The sequence below is a fragment of the Rhinoderma darwinii genome, chromosome 2, assembly GCF_050947455.1.
Source record: "Rhinoderma darwinii isolate aRhiDar2 chromosome 2, aRhiDar2.hap1, whole genome shotgun sequence".
Taxonomy (NCBI): Eukaryota; Metazoa; Chordata; class Amphibia; order Anura; family Rhinodermatidae; genus Rhinoderma; species Rhinoderma darwinii.
In genome coordinates, this window is record NC_134688.1 from 449,750,549 (window position 1) to 449,771,988 (window position 21,440).

The window sequence follows — 21,440 nt, forward strand, 5'->3', positions numbered from 1 at the left end:
TGCCTGCAGCCGATTGTGCTCAATGTTACAGAGCTCCACCTTCTCAGGTGTTCGCAGTTTAATATTTCCCATTGATCTTCTCCCTCCTGCCTAGGGTAGATGTAAGTTGCTTCCTCCCAATGATAATACAAGCAGTAAAAATGTTAACAGTTTAACACAATATACAAAAAATATGCAGAGTACATAATCAGCCAATATTTATGCATATGATGAACGTTTGAGGATCCTTACCATACACTGTATTCTAAGATAATACTACACTGGTAATGACTGTAAAGTTATAGATGGGCTATATAACTATAATATACTTTAAATGCTAAAGTGCCTTTATACCTAAATAGTAAAAACGACATGAGCTCATGAATCTTTCTCTTCTATTAGCCTAGATAGCATTTCACTTTGGCAGTTTATGCTGCAGAGCTGCTCTTCCTAGGAATTTTAGAAGCTATAGAGAACTGTCTTACTTGTATACAAGTAAACAAGATTGATCCGGAGTGTATTAAAAAATAACTTTTACTTAAATTTCTTAAAACATAAGCGTTTGCGATATGAGCGCATATATTCAAATCATATGTCACAGTCGTGTACAATTATTCTGTTTTTATCAGTATGCATATACAGCAATATTGGAGACAGCAAAAATAGTCCACCTTTTATGGTTTCCTAATACTTGTGGTTCAAATAATTCGTAAGTTTCAGAGGTTTTCTCATAAGCACTCAGATGCTTTGTTAATCATGTAGGATATACAGAAGATATATGAGAATTATTTCGGGCAGTTGCCCTCCTACCCCTTTATTTATGGGATGATGGCGTTCCTTTCAGGCGTCTTCTGTGAAATCCTAGATTTAGTTGGACCTCTGAAATAAGGTAATTCTTCTCCCAATTTCTCTTCCAACGCGTTTCCTCTGACCCATTGATTCATCAGGGGAGATAGGTCATGAATGCTGCTTCGTCCTGTTCCTTGGGAAGCTGCATGAAAATTTAGATATAGCTGTCTTGAAAAAAATGTAGTTTGCTGTCAGCAAGACATGCTTGCAGTGGCAAGAGAATGGCCTCTCAGTTCGGAGGCAGAGTATCGGCGTCTGGTCCTGACGCCGATACTCTGCCTCCGAACTGAGAGGCCATTCTCTTGCCACTGCAAGCATGTCTTGCTGACAGCAAACTACATTTTTTTCAAGACAGCTATATCTAAATTTTCATGCAGCTTCCCAAGGAACAGGACGAAGCAGCATTCATGACCTATCTCCCCTGATGAATCAATGGGTCAGAGGAAACGCGTTGGGAGAGAAATTGGGAGAAGAATTACCTTATTTCAGAGGTCCAACTAAATCTAGGATTTCACAGAAGACGCCTGAAAGGAACGCCATCATCCCATAAATAAAGGGGTAGGAGGGCAACTGCCCGAAATAATTCTCATATATCTTCTGTATATCCTACATGATTAACAAAGCATCTGAGTGCTTATGAGAAAACCTCTGAAACTTACGAATTATTTGAACCACAAGTATTAGGAAACCATAAAAGGTGGACTATTTTTGCTGTCTCCAATATTGCTGTATATGCATACTGATAAAAACAGAATAATTGTACACGACTGTGACATATGATTTGAATATATGCGCTCATATCGCAAACGCTTATGTTTTAAGAAATTTAAGTAAAAGTTATTTTTTAATACACTCCGGATCAATCTTGTTTATTTGTTATCATTTACGGAGAATACTTGACAAACCAACATTGTCTAGGTGGTAGACGATACACAAGACCACGAATATATATTACTTGTATACAAGCACAGAAACTTCTTGTTCTCACCTTCCTTGTCCTCAGATTGAAGTTGCACCTAGTGGTGGGCAGACCATTCGGGCATGCAGGCAGTGCCCAAGGGCTCATGGCCAGAAGGGACCCACAGTCGTTTGCGAAAGATCCATTAATGTTAAAGTACAGATACATGAGATAAATGCTGATCAATGAATTGTGTTATTCAAAATATATAAGTAGCCATGCCCCATCTACTGATGAGTTCCCATTTTATTGATATCTCTTTCAAAAATTACAGACACAAACCGTTTTCAAGAAGGATCCCACAAAATCCACATAGTGTGGGCAGACCCTGTTTTATGCCTAGTGCAGGATGACGGGGAGGTGCACGACACATGGATTTTATCTTTTGCGTTCTTTGAGTCCCTGCACAGGAGTGTTTCTGTATTTATTTTGAAGGTGCAGAGCAACCTGTGCAGATTACATTTAAGAGAGACCAAGTTTACAGATTTCGAGACCATAAGTCCTTTACTATTACTCCATTTTTATTTATGAAAAAAAAATACTACTTGTTAAAGAAGAAAAAAGTTGGAAAATGTGGTATATGCAAAGTGTTTGTTATACATGATAGGCTCTGTCCACACTAGAGTCATGACTTCCATTCATAATTCCATTCCATGAAAAATTTGACTGATCCTTTGAGAAAATATATCATCAAATCTCGATGGATCCTATTGATTACTCTAGTCTTGCAGTCAAAAATACGGGAACCCCTGACATAAAGCAAATAATGGGACTAAGATTAAATGATGCACAGTATATCATATACAAGTTACCTATAAATGACGGCAGGTTATTTGGTTTTAGTGGAAGGGGTGATATGAAAATTTGGTAATGGAGCCAGTTGATGCATTTGTATAGCAGTATTATCAACATGAATATTTCATATGAACGCACCATAAACTATTTCAGGAGATGAAACAGCTAAAATACGAGCAAAGAAAAATTCCAGGCAACTCTTAACATATCCAGCGTCAGTCTCCACTCCATGCTGTCTGACCTAGTCCAGCAGTGACCAAGCAGGTCTCAGGGGAATTTGCCATTAATAAGACACATTTTAGTTTTTCAATATCCACCAACCAGATCAGACAGGAAACAACTGTTTTAAAGAGAAACCTCAGCAGACACATGAAATCCAGCACCATTTAACCTTGCCCACATCTTAACAATATTTTTTCTATTTTCTTCATGCAAACTTTAACGTCCTTTCTAAAAGAAAATAATCCATCTTGTGTCTGGCATCTTGATTTTAGTCATCACTTTTTGCAGGCAGTAGGCTTTGGTAACTATATGGCCCATGATTCCTTGTCCAGGAATTACAGAGGAAGGTGTAACCAGATCACACGTATCGGAAGCTATATTTATAGATATTTATATAGATCAATCCAAACTGTGAGCAAGAAGCTGGAGAAACACAGGTATAGGTCTAGCGCACAGGAAAGGCTGTAGACTGTGCCTGTGCAGCAGCACTCATGACACAGGCAGTCTGCAAAATTCAGCCCACTGCAGAGATGATTGGTTGGTAATCGACTTATATCATATACAAGAAACAACCTGGAGATTCAGTGACAACAGCAGTCACAGGGTACACAGAATATACAAGACTAAGATTTGCAGTTGTCATCCGGTACATTCTGTAATTGTTGCTGTGCAGCAGCTGAGGCACATTCTGGCTCATATATTATAATTCATTAACCTACAACATAATGGTTACACGTGATATTTCATATGGGAGATTGGTTTTCTCACTGGTATTAGGGTATATTAAGACTTTTTTTTTTTTTTGCCGTTACATTGCAGCAAAGCACCAGATTCTATAGCTTCAGACCCTGTTCCTGTGACAGTATTAATAAATCTGCCTCAATATGATTTAGGAGTCTGCGAGAAAATTCATGTAAACAGGGACAGAACATACAAACTCCATGCAGATGTTTCTCTGGGCAAATTGTGCTGCAAGTATCCAATGTCAACCGCTGAGAAATGAAGCCAACCAACTTTATTCCATGAAAACTGTTTTATTTTATGAAATCTGCAGATAAAATACAAGTAATGGCAGTACTTGCTATTTAAAAAGCCAAGGGAACAATCTACTCTAAATTAAAAAGCTGTTGCATTGCCTGTTTTTGCTGCTTGTTCAGCCGTAGGCACATTTCTTGTTTTAGAAAGAAAAGTGCAGTTTTCGTCCAAATATTTAGGATATTAGTCAAATGTCTTATGTGATAGATAAATGTGTCCTATCTGTCGTCTTTGACAATTTTTTGAAACTGTTAATCATTGTAGTTACTGATTTTGCACAGTTGTAATTGCATAAGAACTGAAGCAACATGTCTCTCATTTTCTTCTGCTCAAAAACTATTCTGAATATTTATAAGACTCGGCAGAGTTTATAGTCAATGCCCCCTCTGATAATATTGCAAGTCAGCAACATTGCAAGGATACTGACTTTGCCTAGTGAAACGTTGAGAAGTTGGCCATAGCAACCAATCCAATTTCCACTCTCAGTTTTGCTTAGGGCAAAGCCACACGTGGCGGAATTCCTCTTGAATTCCGCAGCGAACACTCCGCAGCGGAGCCGTTTGTCCATTGACTTCCACTTTTATTTAGCAGTGTTCGTTTAGACAATGCGTAAAATTCCGCTGTGGAGCATAGGCTGCGGAGCGGAATTTGGTGTCCGCAGCATGCTAGGGCTGTTGCGGAGTTGTGGCGGACTGGTTGCGGACTCACGGCGGAATTTCTCCATTGACTTCAATGGAGATTCTAAATTCCGCAATGAAGTCCGCAGCTGTCATGAAAATGTTATATGTGCTGCGGATGCGTCTTGCTTTTTTGACATGACATTTCTTCATTCTGGCTGGACCTATGTATTTCTAGGTCTACAGCCAGACTGAGGAAGTCAATGGGGCTCCCGTAATTACGTTGCTAGGAGACGTCAGTAAATAGTCACTGTCCAGGGTGCTGAAAGAGTTAAGCGATCGGCAGTAACTGTTTCTGCACCCTGGACAGTGACTACCGATCCAAATATACAGCAACCTGTCAAAAAAATAGAAGTTCATACTTACCGAGAACTCCCTGCTTCTGTCTCCAGTCCGGCTTCCCAGGATGACGTTTCAGTCTAAGTGACGGCTGCAGCCAATCACAGGCTGCAGCGGTCACATGGACTGCCGCGTCATCCAGGGAGGTTGGGCTGGATGCCGAAAGAGGGACGCGTTACCAAGACAACGGCCGGTAAGTATGAATTTCTTTTACTTTCACTAGGGAAAGTGCTGTCCCTTCTCTCTATCCTGCACTGATAGAGAGAAGGGAAGCACTTTTCCCGCAGTCCGCAGCAGCTAGTCCGCATCAATTTACTGCACATTTTTGGCAGATCCGCCGCAGAATCTGCAACACAGATTCTGTGTGGCATTGATGCGGACAGTTGCGGAGGAAATCCGCCACGTGTGGGCATGCCCTTAAAAGGAACTTGTCACCAGCATTTCACATATTAAACCAGTAATACACACAAGGATTAGCACCATTGTCATTAAATGGGACTAATCCACTGATTTACTGTGGGGAATTCACGTAAAAATGTAGCATTCTAATTATTTCCGCTGCTTATTTCTTTCTGTGTGAAAATCTGCACAATACTTTTCCACAGCATGTTAGCAGGGATGTGGAAACCCCATTCAAATTATTGGGATGTGGATTGCCGTCAAATTGGACGCAGATTTTGGCATGGAAGTTGTGTCAAAACACGACAAGTGTAAATAGTTGTATGCGCAAACTAAGCACAGTATTGTTAGCCTGAGAATATAGCCCTTGAAAAGCCCCGGTGACACTTTGGAAGCGCTGCAGTGGCCAATGTCATGTCAGACTAATCGAGCCAACACTTTTTGGAGATCTCCTTCATAAGGGAACAATACGAGCATAGGCTTTTGCAGATGATTATATACTGCATATTCTGTTATCTAGAGATAGCCCAGTTTACAAAGTCAATCCACTTGTAGACTTAATGGCAGCAGCCATTATTGGGTGGACCATTTCTGACACTCAGTGACTCCAATTAAAAGCATAATTTTTTGCAACGTAAGCATGATATTAAAAACACCTTTACTTAGATATAAAAAAAACTATAAAAAAACTATGCAATCTAGATATATATATACATCTATATATATATATATATATATATATATATATATATATATATATAGATGTATATACATATATATACATATATGATTAAAAAAATGCCCCTGGTTCTGCTTACTCTACCTTTTTAATGTAAAAATCTAAAGAAAAAAATCTAAAAATTCTTAAAAACAAAAAATTAATTATCACTCTATTAAAAACATACATACTACAATGTCTGTTGGGATGATCATAAAAATACCCATAACCCACTCTACTAAAATGCTATTAAGGCAAACAATCCTGTATGGCAGAAAGGCATAATTAAAAAGTAATTACTTAAATAGGTCGTAGATGACTATTGAAAAGCAAATAGTTCTGTCTGACTGTTTTGCTCATTCAGGGCTAACAATTCAAATCTGAACATCTAATTTAGTCTCCATACAGAGACACATTCATTTAGGTAATCACAACCCAGCTTCTATTTTTTTTTCAATCTTTTCACGGCAAAAAAAAAAATTTTTTTAAAATTTAACTATTATGCTTTAGGTTGTACTGTAGAGATAATAAATGTCCATGACAATGGAAGCCCATTTGATTCAAAATATTGGAGAAAAGAATAAATTAATATTGTCCAAAGATAATACAATGACTCCCCCAAAGCCTGAAAATCCCATTCCCTCATTCTCCATATCACACTCACATGGGTCCAGGAACGTGGAGAGTCACAGTATTATGGAATAGCCAGTTCTATGGCTTTGTGGTCATTAGTACAGTTATACTTTACTATATAATGGAAGTATCCCAAAACAAAGGGAAAAGCACTGAAATTTATCAGGTATTTCTCGCGGATTCTCATGGAGTCCATAAGAAAAAGTGGCTGCAACCAATGATTGTAATTCTTCAGCCTTGGTTGCCTAGAGGTTTACGCCACAAGGAAAATTCTTTCTACTTAGTGCTAGGGATTTGATCTTCATGGGCTGGGGGTTTGATGCTTTTCATATTTACTACCCAGACTTCTAGTTGAAAGTTAAACATTTGGTTAAAGTTTACAAATAAGAAGTCAATTTGTATCCAAATAATCTACAGTACGGATGGGATTTGTTTTCTAAACTGTCAGTCAAAGGTTATGGTAATGGTAACATCATCCAGGAGCGCACATGGTGGGTAAATGAGGATTTTTAGCAGGATTATTGGTGCCCTTAAAGGGTACTGGTTCTGCTAGAAGTAATTACATTGCTGTGTGGCTGGTTGTTGTATGCAAGACAAATAGGTGATATTGTGGTATCTATGAATTTTGATGGATAGTTTTTATCACTTCACCTGTTCTTGTTGTAGTTACGTGATTTTTAACTCCTTCCTGACACTTTATGTATATGTACTACATAGTCAGGAGGGGGAAGTATGGGGCAGGCTAAAGAGCTGAGTCCGCTCCAGACACAGCAGATGTCAGCTGACACTTTGCTGTGACTGGCGGGATCGCCGATCCCGGATGTTTAACCACTTAGATGCTGCAGTCAATTGTGGCATCTGAGTCGTTAGACAGTGTCGGGCCCCTCTGTCATCTCATTTACCTCTCCTGCGACGTGAAAGCAAAGTGACGATAAAAAAAATCCTATTTTAATTTTTTAGGGTAAAAAAAGAACAAAAAAAACCATAAAACATAAAAATATCTGTAGCGATAGAAGCTATTAAAATATAACAGTATAAATCCCGCCTGGTGAAATGCTAGAAAAAATGGAATAAACAGTAATCAAAAAGTCTTATGTACCTCAAAAAATATATACAAATTTTGTATCGCCAGAATCGTACTACCCCCAAAATAGTTGTTTTTTTTCAGTATTTTATATGGTAGCTTAAGTTCTGCCATTAAAAAATACAACTCGTCTCGCAAAACAACAAGCCCTCATACGTCTACTTTATGTCAACTGAAAAATAGAAAATGTTATAGCACTTAAAAAGTGGGGATTACAAACTAAAATTGCAAAAATTAAAATTAGCTGCAGCGGGAAGAAGTTAGTTATGGCCATATAACACCCAAAATAAAATATGTTGTGTATTTTTTTTAGATTCTATATTTACTGTAGTTCAGATCTCAGCATAAACAGACGTTTTTGTTGATTTTCTGTTGCGGTTTTCCCCATTGAATTCAATGGGTATGCAAAACCCGCAACAGAAAGCTAAGTGCTACGACTTTTGCGGTGTAATCGCAGCGATTATGCCGCAAAAATCGCATCTCCAGAAAAAAAAAACATACTTACCCAGAACGCCCTCTTTCTTTCTGCAGTCCTGCCTCCTGAGATGACATTTCATCCCATGTGACCGCTGCAGCCAATCACAGGCTGCAGCATCACATGGCCTGCAACGTCATCATAGGAGGCCAGAGCGGACGTGAGAGGAGGGTTGGGGTAAGTTAGAGCGCTTTTTTTACGCTGTGCGAATTCCATCCGAAAAACCGCATCCCATTTTCCGGACGGAAGGTGCTGCGGGTTCCAGGTTGGATACCCTGCGTGATGTTTACACACCTTATTCAACGCGTGGGAACCCGGCCTTAGGGTTAGGACTAACTGTGTCTCCGAGACACACGCACAAATTCTTGATTTCCTGAATGCTTATTTTTTTTGCCAAATAAGTAACCAAATATCTTATTAATTTCCTAAAAAAAAGAAAGATTGACAAATATTTTAACTATCACTGTGATATTCTGAGGCTTCCTACAAGATCACTCGTTCTGATGATCACCACTTTTTATCCTTATTAACTTCATGACAATGCGTTGCCAGCACTAATCCTATTACAGTGTCTTTTATCTCCATCCACTTCATGTCACTGCCCCCTCCCATAGTGCCCTGTCTTCTCTAGAATAATCACATGAATGGAAAGGTCACATACCTGAAACCCTATTAGGTTAACACAACTTAATCAGATACAGGCAGAACGTACACTCTGGGGACAAAAGTATTGGGACACACCTCTCAATCATTAAATTCAGGTGTTTCACTCAGTCCCATTGCCAATGGTGTATAAAATCAAGCACCTCGCCATGCAGTCGCCTTTACAAACATTTGTGAAAGAATAGGTCATTCTAAAGAGTATTGCAAATTGGAAGTGCTTAGGAAACACAGCAATTCAGCCACGAAGTGGAAGACCACGTAAATTTACAGGGGTCACCGAGTGCTGAGGTGCATAGTGCATAAAAGTCGCCAACGCTCTGCTGACTCCATAACTGCACAGTACCAAACCTCCTCTGGCATTAACATCCACACAGATACTGTGCACCGGGAGCTTCATGGCATGGGTTTCCATGGCCTTGCAGTTGTATGCCAGCCTTACATCACCAAGCACAATGCCAAGCGTCGGGTGGCGTGTTGTTTTCTGGGGGTTGGTCTAGGCCCCTTTGTTCCAAGAAAGGGAAATCTTAATGCTTCAACATACCAATGCATTTTGGACAATTGTAACTTCCAACTTTGTGGGAACAGTTTGGGGTTTGGCCCTTTTTTATTCCAGCATAACTGTGCCCTAGTGCACAAAGCAAGGCCTATAAAGACATGGTTGGTTAGGTGAGTTTATTGTGAAAGAGCTTGACTGGCTGCACAGAGCCCTGACCTTAACATTATAAAAGAACTTTGGGATGAACTAGAACGGAGATTGCGGGCCAAGCCCTCTCATCCAACATCAGTGTCTGACCTCACAAATGCACTTTTGGATGAATAGACAACAATTTCCATAGACACACTCCAAAATCTTGTACAAAGCTTTCCCAGAAGAGTGGAAGCGGTTTTAGCTGCAAAGGGGGTTCAACTCCATATTATTGCCTATGGATTTAGAATGGGATGTCATAAAAGCTCCTGTAGGAGTAATGTGTTGGTGCCCCAATACTTTTGTCCATATAGTATATTGCCCGTAATACCTTACTGTCATTTTTATTTATTTTGTACCTCCAAAACCCCTACTCTTCATTTCTGTAATTCATGTCCCACATTCTCCACAAAAAAACTTGAGTACACTCCTTCCCTGCTGCTGGGATAATTCTAATAATCTGAAAGATTAGGAACCGTTTTATCCTAGTGACACCACGATTGTTATATGGAGCTCTGTCTTCAGTAACAAAACACAAGTGAACAGGTCACTGTCCTGCACAAGATCAGTACACTCATCTTCCTCTGCAGGGTATTTTATTTCTCCCCAATTTTGTGTACAGAATTAAACAATGTTGGAACTTTTCCATTTAGGATAATGAGTATAGAAATAATCCATAAAATGCTAACACATTTGTAAAACAAAATTTAAATACCATATTACACAACACAATTCTTACCGATTTACTGTCTGTGGTGAAATGTGAAATGGTGCCCTACCTCCCCAAGTTTGAGGTGGCAAATTTCTGACCAACCCCACAACAATCAAGTATTGGGTGCCACCTGAGGAAAAATTGTTACCTTGTCTCGTTAATGGTATACACCTAGCTGATTATAAATGGCATGTTCATAATGTATCCTATAGTCTACTCCATCAGCGTAAAATCCTTTTATCAGTGAACTTTGCAATACACCCTCATACTCCATATATTTGATATTAGTTACTCTTTCTGCCATGTAATAGTCCTTTAAATGTGAATTATTTTATTTAAAGACATAGTAAACCTACTAACTGAAAGCCTCTTTATGTTTAAAGTTCAGAATTATATTTTTAATCTATTTGGACCTTTTTAGAAATAAGGGTATATAGGTTTTTCTTTGATGTATTATAAAAGTTAAATACAATGTCAGTTCTTTTGTTAAGTATCAGGAAGCCGGGCGCCCGTTGTGATTTCACACTGCCCTAGTAGTTCTGTTCCATTTTGTTTTTTTTATCTTTTTTCTTCTTCTGTAATAAGACCAATTGTGTCTCCTGCACTTCTCTGTGAACAATACATGGCTTCTGCCTTTTGAAGTTCTGTAACTCCTTCTCATTGAAGGACACCATAAGGTTCAGAGACTGGAATTATAACAAGCGTTGACTGTATAATCGTGTCATACTACATATTCAACTTATGCACTTTTATACTTACACCACTCCAGTTTCGGGAATGCAAGTTTAACGTAAGGACTGGGAATGTCAGGAGAATATTTTATGAAAATGTTAAGTTTATAGAATAATTATTGTTATTATTATCACCTTTTCTTCATTTGCTAACTAATTTGTACTCCATGCCACTCTCTATGCATAAACTTATATGTAAAATCTTCAGGTCTATTTTTGGGAATGTGTCATCAGAAAATGACCTGTTTTTTAAATCAAGTTCTATGTTTAACATATTTTTTTAAGACATATACATATATGTATATATATATATATTCCTGGAATCTTGCAGTTTTCATTTTGGTCACTGAGCCTGACTGGCCCTTCCTGTTTTGCAGGGATCACTTCTCAGCAGTCATCTCATTATCATCACAGGCAGAATTACACTGACAGGAACACCTCTATATAGATAACACAGGATCCAACATTAATAATAGACTGATCCTTCCTATTCTGTAGCGATCACTTCTCAGCTGTCATTTCATTATCATAACAGGTAGGATTACAATGACAGGTAACACCGCTATATAGGTAACACAGGATCCACTATTAATAATATACTTACCCTTCCTGTTCTGTAGAGATCACTTCTCAGCAGTCATCTCATTATCATCACAGGCAGAATTACACTGACAGGTAACACCTCTATATAGATAACACAGGATCCAACATTAATAATAGACTGATCCTTCCTATTCTGTAGCGATCACTTCTCAGTTGTCATTTCATTATCATAACAGGCAGGATTAGAATGACAGGTAACACCTCTATATATAGATAACACAGGATCCACCATTAATAATAGACTTACCCTTCCTGTTCTGTAGAGATCACTTCTCAGCAGTCATCTCATTATCACCACAGGCAGAATTACACTGACAGGTAACACCTCTATATATAGATAACACAGGATCCACCATTAATAATAGACTTACCCTTCCTGTTCTATATAGATCACTTCTCAGCTGTCATCTCATTATCAACACAGGCAGGATTACAATGACAGGTAACACCCCTATATAGGTAACACAGGATCCACCATTAATAATATACTTACCCTTCCTGTTCTATAGAGATCACTTCTCAGCAGTCATCTCATTATCATTACAGGCAGAATTACACTGACAGGTAACACCTCTATATATAGATAACACAGGATCCACCATTAATAATAGACTTACCCTTCCTGTTCTATATAGATCACTTCTCAGCAGTCATCTCATTATCAACACAGGCAGAATTACACTGACAGGTAACACCTCTATATATAGATAACACAGGATCCACCATTAATAATAGACTTACCCTTCCTGTTCTATATAGATCACTTCTCAGCTGTCATCTCATTATTATCACAGGCAGGATCACAATGACCGGTAACACCTCTATATAGATATCACAGGATCCACCATTAATAATAGACTTACCCTTCCTGTTCTATATAGATCACTTCTCAGCAGTCATCTCATTATCATTACAGGCATGATTACAATAACAGGTAACACCTTTATATAGATAACACAGGATCCACCATTAACAATAGGTAATGGACACAGCTCTCCTCCTCCCCCTCCTTACGCAATGACCCCCTTACACGTCACAGAGAATGCGTAGAATACTCTCCCATACATGTCAATGGGTCAGCTCCAGACTATTATTTCCGATGCTCCTATTCTCCATGTGACTGCTGTAAAACACATCTCTAAATGCTGTTAAAGAGAACCTTTCACCTCCCCATACAAGTGCAGCTGAGTGCAGCATCTTATAGACAGGGCTGCACAAACCCTGGGGCACTTTACATTTTTTTTCGGCCCTCCTCCGTTATTTAGATATCGGTGCTGTTATATTTGGCGCCCAATATTTAAATAATGCCCTGAACTGCCAATGAGGCGTGTAATTGGTAAGGGTGCATGTAACATCGCTGTGACACTGTACAATCAGCTACGGACAGTGCCACAGCAAGAGCTGAGGAGAGGAGAGCGTGTGTGTGCACACGCACATGATCTCACTCACTGTTTAGAGAGATCACACAGTTTTGTCCTTGTCTGCTGAAAGCTGAATAGTGAGTGAGAGCGCACACACTCTCCTCTCTCCAGCTCTTGCTGTGATACTGTCCGTAATATAATGTCCAAATATAATGGCACCAATATCTAAATAATGGAGGAGGGTAGGAAAAAAATGTAAAGTGCCCCAGGGTTAAAATTAAAAAAACGTGACAATCAGAAAATAAAATCAGAAGAATGTCTTTCAGTATCTGGTTTTAATTATTAAATGAATAACCTTACAGTCGATTTGACCTTCCTAATAAAGCCTCAATTTTTCAAATCTGACATGTGTCACTTTATGTAATTACAAATTTGTTATTCTTTTGTTTTTTTGTGACACATTTCTTTATGTTAGTGATGAAATTTGGTTGATACAGCGTTTATTTAAGAAAAACACCAAAAATATTTTAAAAATATGCAAAAATTAGCATTTTCCAAATTTGAATTTATCTGCTTATTAGACAGATAGACAGCACAAAATAGTTACTAGTAAACATTTCCCATATGTCTACTTTTTGTTTGTCTCATTTTTTAAAAATCCTTTTATTTTTTTAGGATGTTAAAAGGCTTATAAATTTAGAAGCAATTTTTCACATTTTTAAGATAATTTCCAGAACAGAATTTTTTAGGGACCAATTTACTTATGAAGTGGCTTTAAATGGCCTATATATTAGAAATCCCTATGAAACACCCTATTTTTAAAACTGCACCCTCAAAGTATTCAAAAAATAATATGGCAAGTCTGTCAAATCTTAAGGTGTTTTACAAGTATTAAAGCAAAGTGGAGGCAATATTTTTTTCTTTAACACAGAAAGTATGAATAGAGAAAAACAACTAAATGTTTATTACCCTGACTCTGCAGTATGTAGTGATCTCCCATATATGGCCTGCGTGTGCTACCTGACTCAGGCCTCAGAAACGAGGTAGCACTTTGTGGATTTTGGCGCCTCCTTTTTGTTATGTTGTTTTCCAGGCACCACTATAGGTTTGTAGAGGCCTTGAGGTACCAAGGAAAGACCTCATTTTGGAAAATACACCCCTCAAGAAATGTATCTAGGGATGTAGTGAGCATTTAGACCCCACAAGTGTTTCATGGATTTTCTTACAATTGGGCCATGAAAATAAAGAACATTTCCAAGAAGATTTAGTTGTAGGACCAAATTTTTCATTTTCACAAGGAGTGCTAGTGATAAAGAACACAAAAATTAGGAGGCAACTTCTCTCAAGTATGGTAATACTTCACACGTGCTCGTAAACTTCTGTCTAGGCACACTGCAGGGCTCAGAAGTGAAGGAGCGCCATTTAGATTTTGGAGCGCAGATTTTGCTGGTATGGTTTTATGATGCCATGTCACATTTGCAAAGCCTCTGAGCTACTGTAAAATGAACCCCCCCAAAGGTAACCCTAATTTGGAAACTACATGCCTCAAATAATTCATCTAGGAGTGTTGCAACTATTGAGACCTCACAGGTGTTTCAGAAATTTTATTTGAATTGTTCTGTGAAAATGTAATTTATTCCTTGAAGATATAGTTTTAGCTTAAACTATTTTATTTTCAGAAGGAACTCTGGAGAAAAAAACACCCCAGAACTTGTTACACAATTTCTCCGAAGTACGATAATACTACATATTTGGGAGCTCAGATTTTGCTAGCTGGCTCTCTGATTGGCTTGGCGGCTGGGGATTCCTGATTGGGTAAACAGCCGTGTGTCTAATCCTAGTGGAGCGGCTGTGAGCTCTGCGCACCGACATCTTCACCCCCCCTTTATGAGATAGACAGCTCTTGACCTGGTTGAACGCGCTCATTCGTGCAATATACAGAGTGTCCTCAACTTGAAACCTCCCAAATACACAGAGGTTAACCAAAGTACTTCAGCCTTTGAAAAACACAACATAAATTAAGATATATTTATATTTGTATGGACTACTGATTTTTGTAAAATTATTTAACTTCAATAGTCGACTACTTCTAATAATCTGAACTCTCACAAGGCCAAAATATTAAGCAGAGAGAATTTAAAAGGAGACAAAGTGTATGAGAAATTGTGTAAGTGTTTTATTCTGGCCTGTTCTCAAGAAGTTTCTCTACCTACAAGCAAAACTTACATTATTGTGAACACATGATTAGCAGGAAGTTTCAATAATCTGGCAGTTTCAGGCTCATTTATGCCAGATTAATGAACTATTACAAAGTTTTACAGTAATTGAGCATCTGTTACCTTGCTTGTCCTGCTATAGGACATTAGTACATGATTGACCATAATGCCTGTAATAAAATAGCTGTCATTAATTATTGTGTAATTGTAGTAATGTCTATGTTTATTACAAACCTCTAAAAGTCAATACAGCAGAACAAATTATTTTCATATACAGTACCTGCATATTAAACATCTTAAGGGGTAACTAAACCTTAAAATAAACTTTTGACATGTTATAGTGACATGTCAGAAGTTTTGATCAGTGGGGATCCGAGCACTGAGACAAAGTAGCATAGGCGCCCAGATGAGTGCTGCTCTGCTTCGTTTCTGATCAGTTTTTCTCGGAAAGCTGAGCGAGCGGTGTACGGGATCATAGACTTTCTGTTGAGCCCATACACCACTTCCTCAGCTTTCCAAAAAACCCGATCAGAAATGAAGCTGAACAGCGTTCAACCAAGCGCTTCAGCCACTTTGTTTTAGCGATCATTTGGGTCTCAGTGCTCTGACCCCACCAATAAAAGCTTCTGACATGTCACTGTGACATGTCAAAAGTTTATTTAAAGTTTAGTTACTCTTTAAGTATTTTCATAAATTGTCTTAAGCTAAAAACAAGTTTGGACAAAAGAAGAAAAAAATTGCCACATCCCTTTCATTGTTTACTAAGCCACAGAAGCTCATCACTAGAATAGAACAAGCTGCAGTACCAGGGACAGTCACTTGTATGGACCAGCCACTCTTGCCTACGTAAACAATGAAGTGGATGTGGCTCTTGGAGGTTGAACCCATAATGTTAAAGAAGTTGTCCCACTAATAAATATATTTACTGTATAGATTATAAAAAAAATATTTTTTTTACATTTATATACTGTTAAAAAAAAACACCCAGTAAAGATTTATGACATTAACTTACATAGTATGGTGGCATGTTTTTTAAAGTGTATAGCAATGTGCACGTCTACCTAATGAGCTGAGTGCTCGTGGACACGAAGGGTCAGTCACTTTCCCCACTGCCAAGTCTCTGCATAGTGATCCTCTGTTCACTGCAGGTCAGCCAATAAACATAGCTTTCTGCCCTGCTTGTCAGGCAAGGAGCAGAGCGTCTGCAGTAGCATGGCAGAATAGTTGATGGGACTCCATCTGCAGGGGAAGTAAGAAGGGACTATATTGTCAGCTGACAGAAGGGCAAGGAGACTGATTCTGCTCAGAGCCCCTCCCCCAGCAGCACAGATTAGTAGCAGCACAAGGGGGCAACCTTTTTAAAGTCCTGCAGAAACTCTTTAGTGTTCAAATGATATTTATTTTATCTGAGTAGATGAATTTAGACTGTAAAAATAGACAGCGACTCTAAGGTGCACAATATCCAGAAGTTTATGTTAGATATCTTAGTCTAAGGTTTTAGCTGAATTTTTACGCTTATTACAAAAAATTGCTCTGAAATTTCACAGAAATGCATTATGTAGCTTGGAATTGTCTTCAAAATCCCTCCAGTAGGATTTGCTAGCGATTTTTTATTTTATTTCTACATCCTTGGATTTCTGAGTGATTTTAAAAAGTAGTAGCTACTTTGTTCCTCCATAAAGTAAAAAACAAATTGCTTGGAAATCTCTGTCAAATCGCTTGTTAAGGTTTGGATTACTCTATAGAAAAAAAGTCTTACTACAAAAAGTCTAGGTGCAGCAGTAGCCTTAGGGCACATTCAGACGTGGCGGAGTTGCTGTTGAATTCCGCTGCGGACAGTCCGCAGTGGAATTCTGCCTCACCCGTTTTTTTCATCACTTTCTATACATTTTTAGGAAAGTTAGTTCGGACGTTGCAGAAAATAACGGTGCGTAAATCAGGCTGCGGTGCAGATTTTTCCCTCCGCAGCATGCACATTCCATTGCGGAGAAGAAGCGGAATTTCACTGCGGATTTCAGCCTTTGCATTGCAAAAACTGAAATCTGTGGCAAGTCCGCTGTGATACCCGCAACGTCTAAATTATCTGTCAAATATGCAAATGTTGGTGCTGATTCGTTGCATAATTGCCCCGAATCTGCACCAACATTTGCAGCGGAAACATTCCGCTACGTCTGAACATGGCCGTATACTTGAAAAAGATGCCATATACACAATGCAGGCTTATGCTTAAATTACTGTAGTGTGATATATATTGGATGAATGCCCCATATCCCATTAAATTAATTCATTTATAAAATTGTTATATGACTCAGTCTATAATATGCACTGATCATTTCATAACTTCCAATTAATTTAGCAATAATTCTAAAAGCAGATTTTACTCCTAATGATGTTGTACTTTAAGTACCTGTAAATGATGCAAGTATATTTATCTTTTAACTACAAGTAACTACAGGAATTGTATAGCATTTGCATTTTTGTATTAGCTTTACAGACAGATAGATGATAGATAGATAGATAGATAGATAGATAGATAGATAGATAGATAGATAGATAGATAGATAGATAGATAGATAGATAGATAGATAGATAGATATGAGATAGATAGATATGAGATAGATAGATATGAGATAGATAGATATGAGATAGATAGATAGATAGATAGATAGATAGATAGATAGATAGATAGATAGATAGATAGATAAAATTCAAATGCAATGTCAGCCGCACAGCCTTGTAAATCGTATGTGGGTGCCGACCTGCCCAGGTCAGGGCTAACAGACCTGCCGCAGTAGAATCCAAAAATCAGGCAGCACTCCAAGGTATAAGAAAAATAGAAAAAGGTGCTTTATTGGTCCATACAAACACTACGTTTCAGCTCAACACAGGAGCCTTTCTCCACTTGAAAGATTACGTTTGCCTTGCTGTAAATCTCACAGAGACGCTAAAAGAAATGTCAGGATTCAGAATAAACATCACGTCCAGGCTGGTAGTGATGTATATTCATTATCAGGACACTGCAGTAATGTTAGGGCTTGTGTATGTAGCTGCACATAACGATATAACTATATCGCTAGTGCAGTGTAAATGAATGGAGAGGGGTGGATGACGCTGATTGGTCAGCGTCATACACTCCTCTGTACAACGCCCACTTGGTCTAAAGTAAAAACACGCCCACTTGGGCATTAAGAAACTCATTAGCATAAAGCTAAAAATCGCTCATAAAGTGGTTTAAATAGATTGTTTTTCTAAATAAAAAGCACTGCTGTCACCTACATTATCGATCCAAGGGATAAACCTGAAAGCACTCTAGTAATCCTTGAAGGTAATTTTCAAAATAATTTTATTGTATTGAATATCGTGAATAATATTCATGTGGTTAAAGCGATTTTTCTGTCTGAACGTTTCGGCCTAACCAAGGCCTTTTTCACAATCGCTATAGAAACAAAATAACAATCATATAATACATAATCTTTTAAAGCAATACAATAAAATAAACAACTGAATGAAATCATTGAATGAAATTACATCATTTACAAACAATCCATATGTAATCATGGTATAAGGTGAAAGAAAAAATGGTCATTGTCAAAGATATATATGCATAATATATTTATGATAAGCACAGTATCAATATACATACCGATAAATATTTCATTAGATAAATATCCATTTTATATATAGCAAAGGTATTAACTGAAAAAGGATTTTTTCAAAATTATAATAGGGAGAACTCAGTCTAAGATGAAGATATTGATATACATTCTGAGCAAAATTGTGTCAAATATGATGCAACAGTAACAGTTGAAAATTGGAAGAACATGGAAAAGGGGTATCAATACGATATCCCCTGAGACCATACCATAAAATACCGGTATTAACGTGCACAGGATAAATCAGGTAAAGAGAAAGATCAAGCAAGAATATAGTAATGGAAGGTCCAGGAGCAAGCATACCTGTATGTTGTCTTGATGAGGGGATGTAACGGCGTCTACCAGACTCTCCAGGTAGGTACGTATACATGTGCTTACTAAGGAGGCATTGATATAGCGCGCCAACACCTGGAACGCAAACGGCACTTGGCGCATGGGCACTATACATATCAACGCTGAGTATTTGGAACGCAAGCTGGATGGGTTGTTAAACTAAATATGTCACCCATGGTCCGTAGAATTTGTTCGTAACATGTGCATAGACGTAATCCCGAGCTGGGGACACTGGAGGTAGGAAACACTGATGTACTATGAATAAAGTCTCTATTATAAAGGGCTCTAAAACCCTAGTGTAGCGCAACTAAAACAAGTAAGTCAATAAGGGAAGTCCCTAAATAGACCGATGGAAACATCTATAACATGCCTTATGAGTAAAACTTAGTATGCTGGTCCGTATGATTCAATAGAGATGTAAATGAAAGAATAAATAAATGAAGGAAATAAAGCCAGCGTATATGAAGAAAAATAAAATATTTATAGATAATCATATGTACGAAAATGAGGAGAAAAAAAGAACAATAAAGAAAAATATTTTTGAAAAAAAGTGAACCGGTTTTATGGTACCTGTATCTGGTCATCTAATCGATCTTGTGATTTTCTAACGAGCCTGGAAAGAAACAGATATATAACATTATTAACAGGAACAACGAGAATGAACAGGAATAAGGACAATTTTAGGATAAAAGATCATATTCCATATTAAGGCCCTTTGGTGATAGAGTCTCGAGTGTGTGTATCCAGTATGATTCTCTCTTTTTTAACAAATTAATATGGTTGCCTCCCCTTCTGGGCCTATGTACCTGTTCGATGACCTGAAATTTTAATTGAGAGAGATTGTGATTGAATTTCTCAAAGTGGTCCGGAAGGGGTAGCCAAGTTTTTTTGCATCTTATAGTGGATCTGTGACTGGATAGCCGATCCCTAATATGCTGTGTGGTTTCTCCCACATAAAGAAGACCACATGGACATTTGATTAAATAAATCACAAAATTGGAATCACATGAGAAAAAAACTTTTATCGGAAAGGTCCTATTGTTGTGTGGGTGTTGAATCTTATCACCCTTAATGATATTCGAACAACATGCACAATGTAGACAAGGATAGGTGCCATTGCGTTTAGTTTGTAAAAAAATTTGTCTAGGTACCCTCGTGAAGCTGCCAATGTCAGCTCTAATGAGGCGATCCCGAATGTTTGGTGATCTTTTAGAGCACCTCATCACTGGATTGGCAAATTCTGTGATTTGAGGAGAAATTCTGTGATTTGAGGATAAGCAGTATGTAATACTGACCAATGTTTCCGAATGCTCTGGTGTAATTTAGGTATTATCGGATGATAGGTAAGTACTAGCGGAAATCTATTCTGGTTTGTTTTTTTTGTTGGTGATATAACCCTGTTCATCACAAGTGATTTGTCTAATTCCTGTGATAAAAGTGATGTAGGGTAACCTCTCTCCTTGAATTTCTTGGACATTTGTTGTAGTCTAATAGTTTTCATATCATTATTGGATACAATCCTAGAGACTCTCGTGAATTGTGATTTTGGTAAAGATTGTATCGTACTTCTGGGATGGCTACTTTTGTAATGTAACAGACTATTCTTGTCTGTTGGTTTGGAATAAAGATCCGTAGTGAGATATCCATCTTCATCCTTTGTATGTAGGAGATAGGGCACTTATAATGTGGTGACAGAGCCTCTTTAAAGACAATAGGGCCCAATACTGACCCCTGTGGTACTCCACCAGTAACAGTGACCCACACTGAGTATGTACTGATAATAACCACCCTGTGTTTTCTATAATGACTAATGAACCGGTGATGGTTTAGGGAATATAACCTATTGCTAACTTCTTTTTGTCTGCTTGGATTTTTTTTTGCAAAGAAATTGTGTAGAAGAGACAAAAGTCATGTGAAGAAAACTTCCCGCTGTGTAATCTACAGTACATGGCATTATCCTGCTGCATTTTACATATTTGCTTGCACTTTCGATGGCTCAAAGTACATTATCTCCAAAAAGTAAAGTCTATCTTTTCATGTAAAATGCAAGCATTGAAATTTCTTAATTTTTCACGATTGATTTCATTTGGCTGCACTTAGCGGCAGTCACAAAGTAATTTATTTATTTCCTGTAGTTAATGTTTGGAGAACTGAACAGACTGTTTTGAGTGAGGGTTTAGCAGCGCTTTTAAAAGTGAAGCAATGTCTGATATACAGCAATAATGGCTGTATATCATTCACATGCTAATGTCTATCCTCTCACAGCCTAACATTAAGTTGCCTTTCTGTATGGCTTTGATACAAAGCTTGTCAGATTTTA

At 38.0% G+C, this 21,440-nt stretch overlaps 1 protein-coding gene across 3 annotated transcripts in view; it reads left to right on the forward strand.

Annotated features, from left to right (window-relative positions):
- The window catches only part of NCAM2 (neural cell adhesion molecule 2), a 276,456-nt gene that overhangs the window by 94,585 nt on the left and 160,431 nt on the right, over positions 1–21,440 (forward strand). The window lies entirely within an intron of this gene.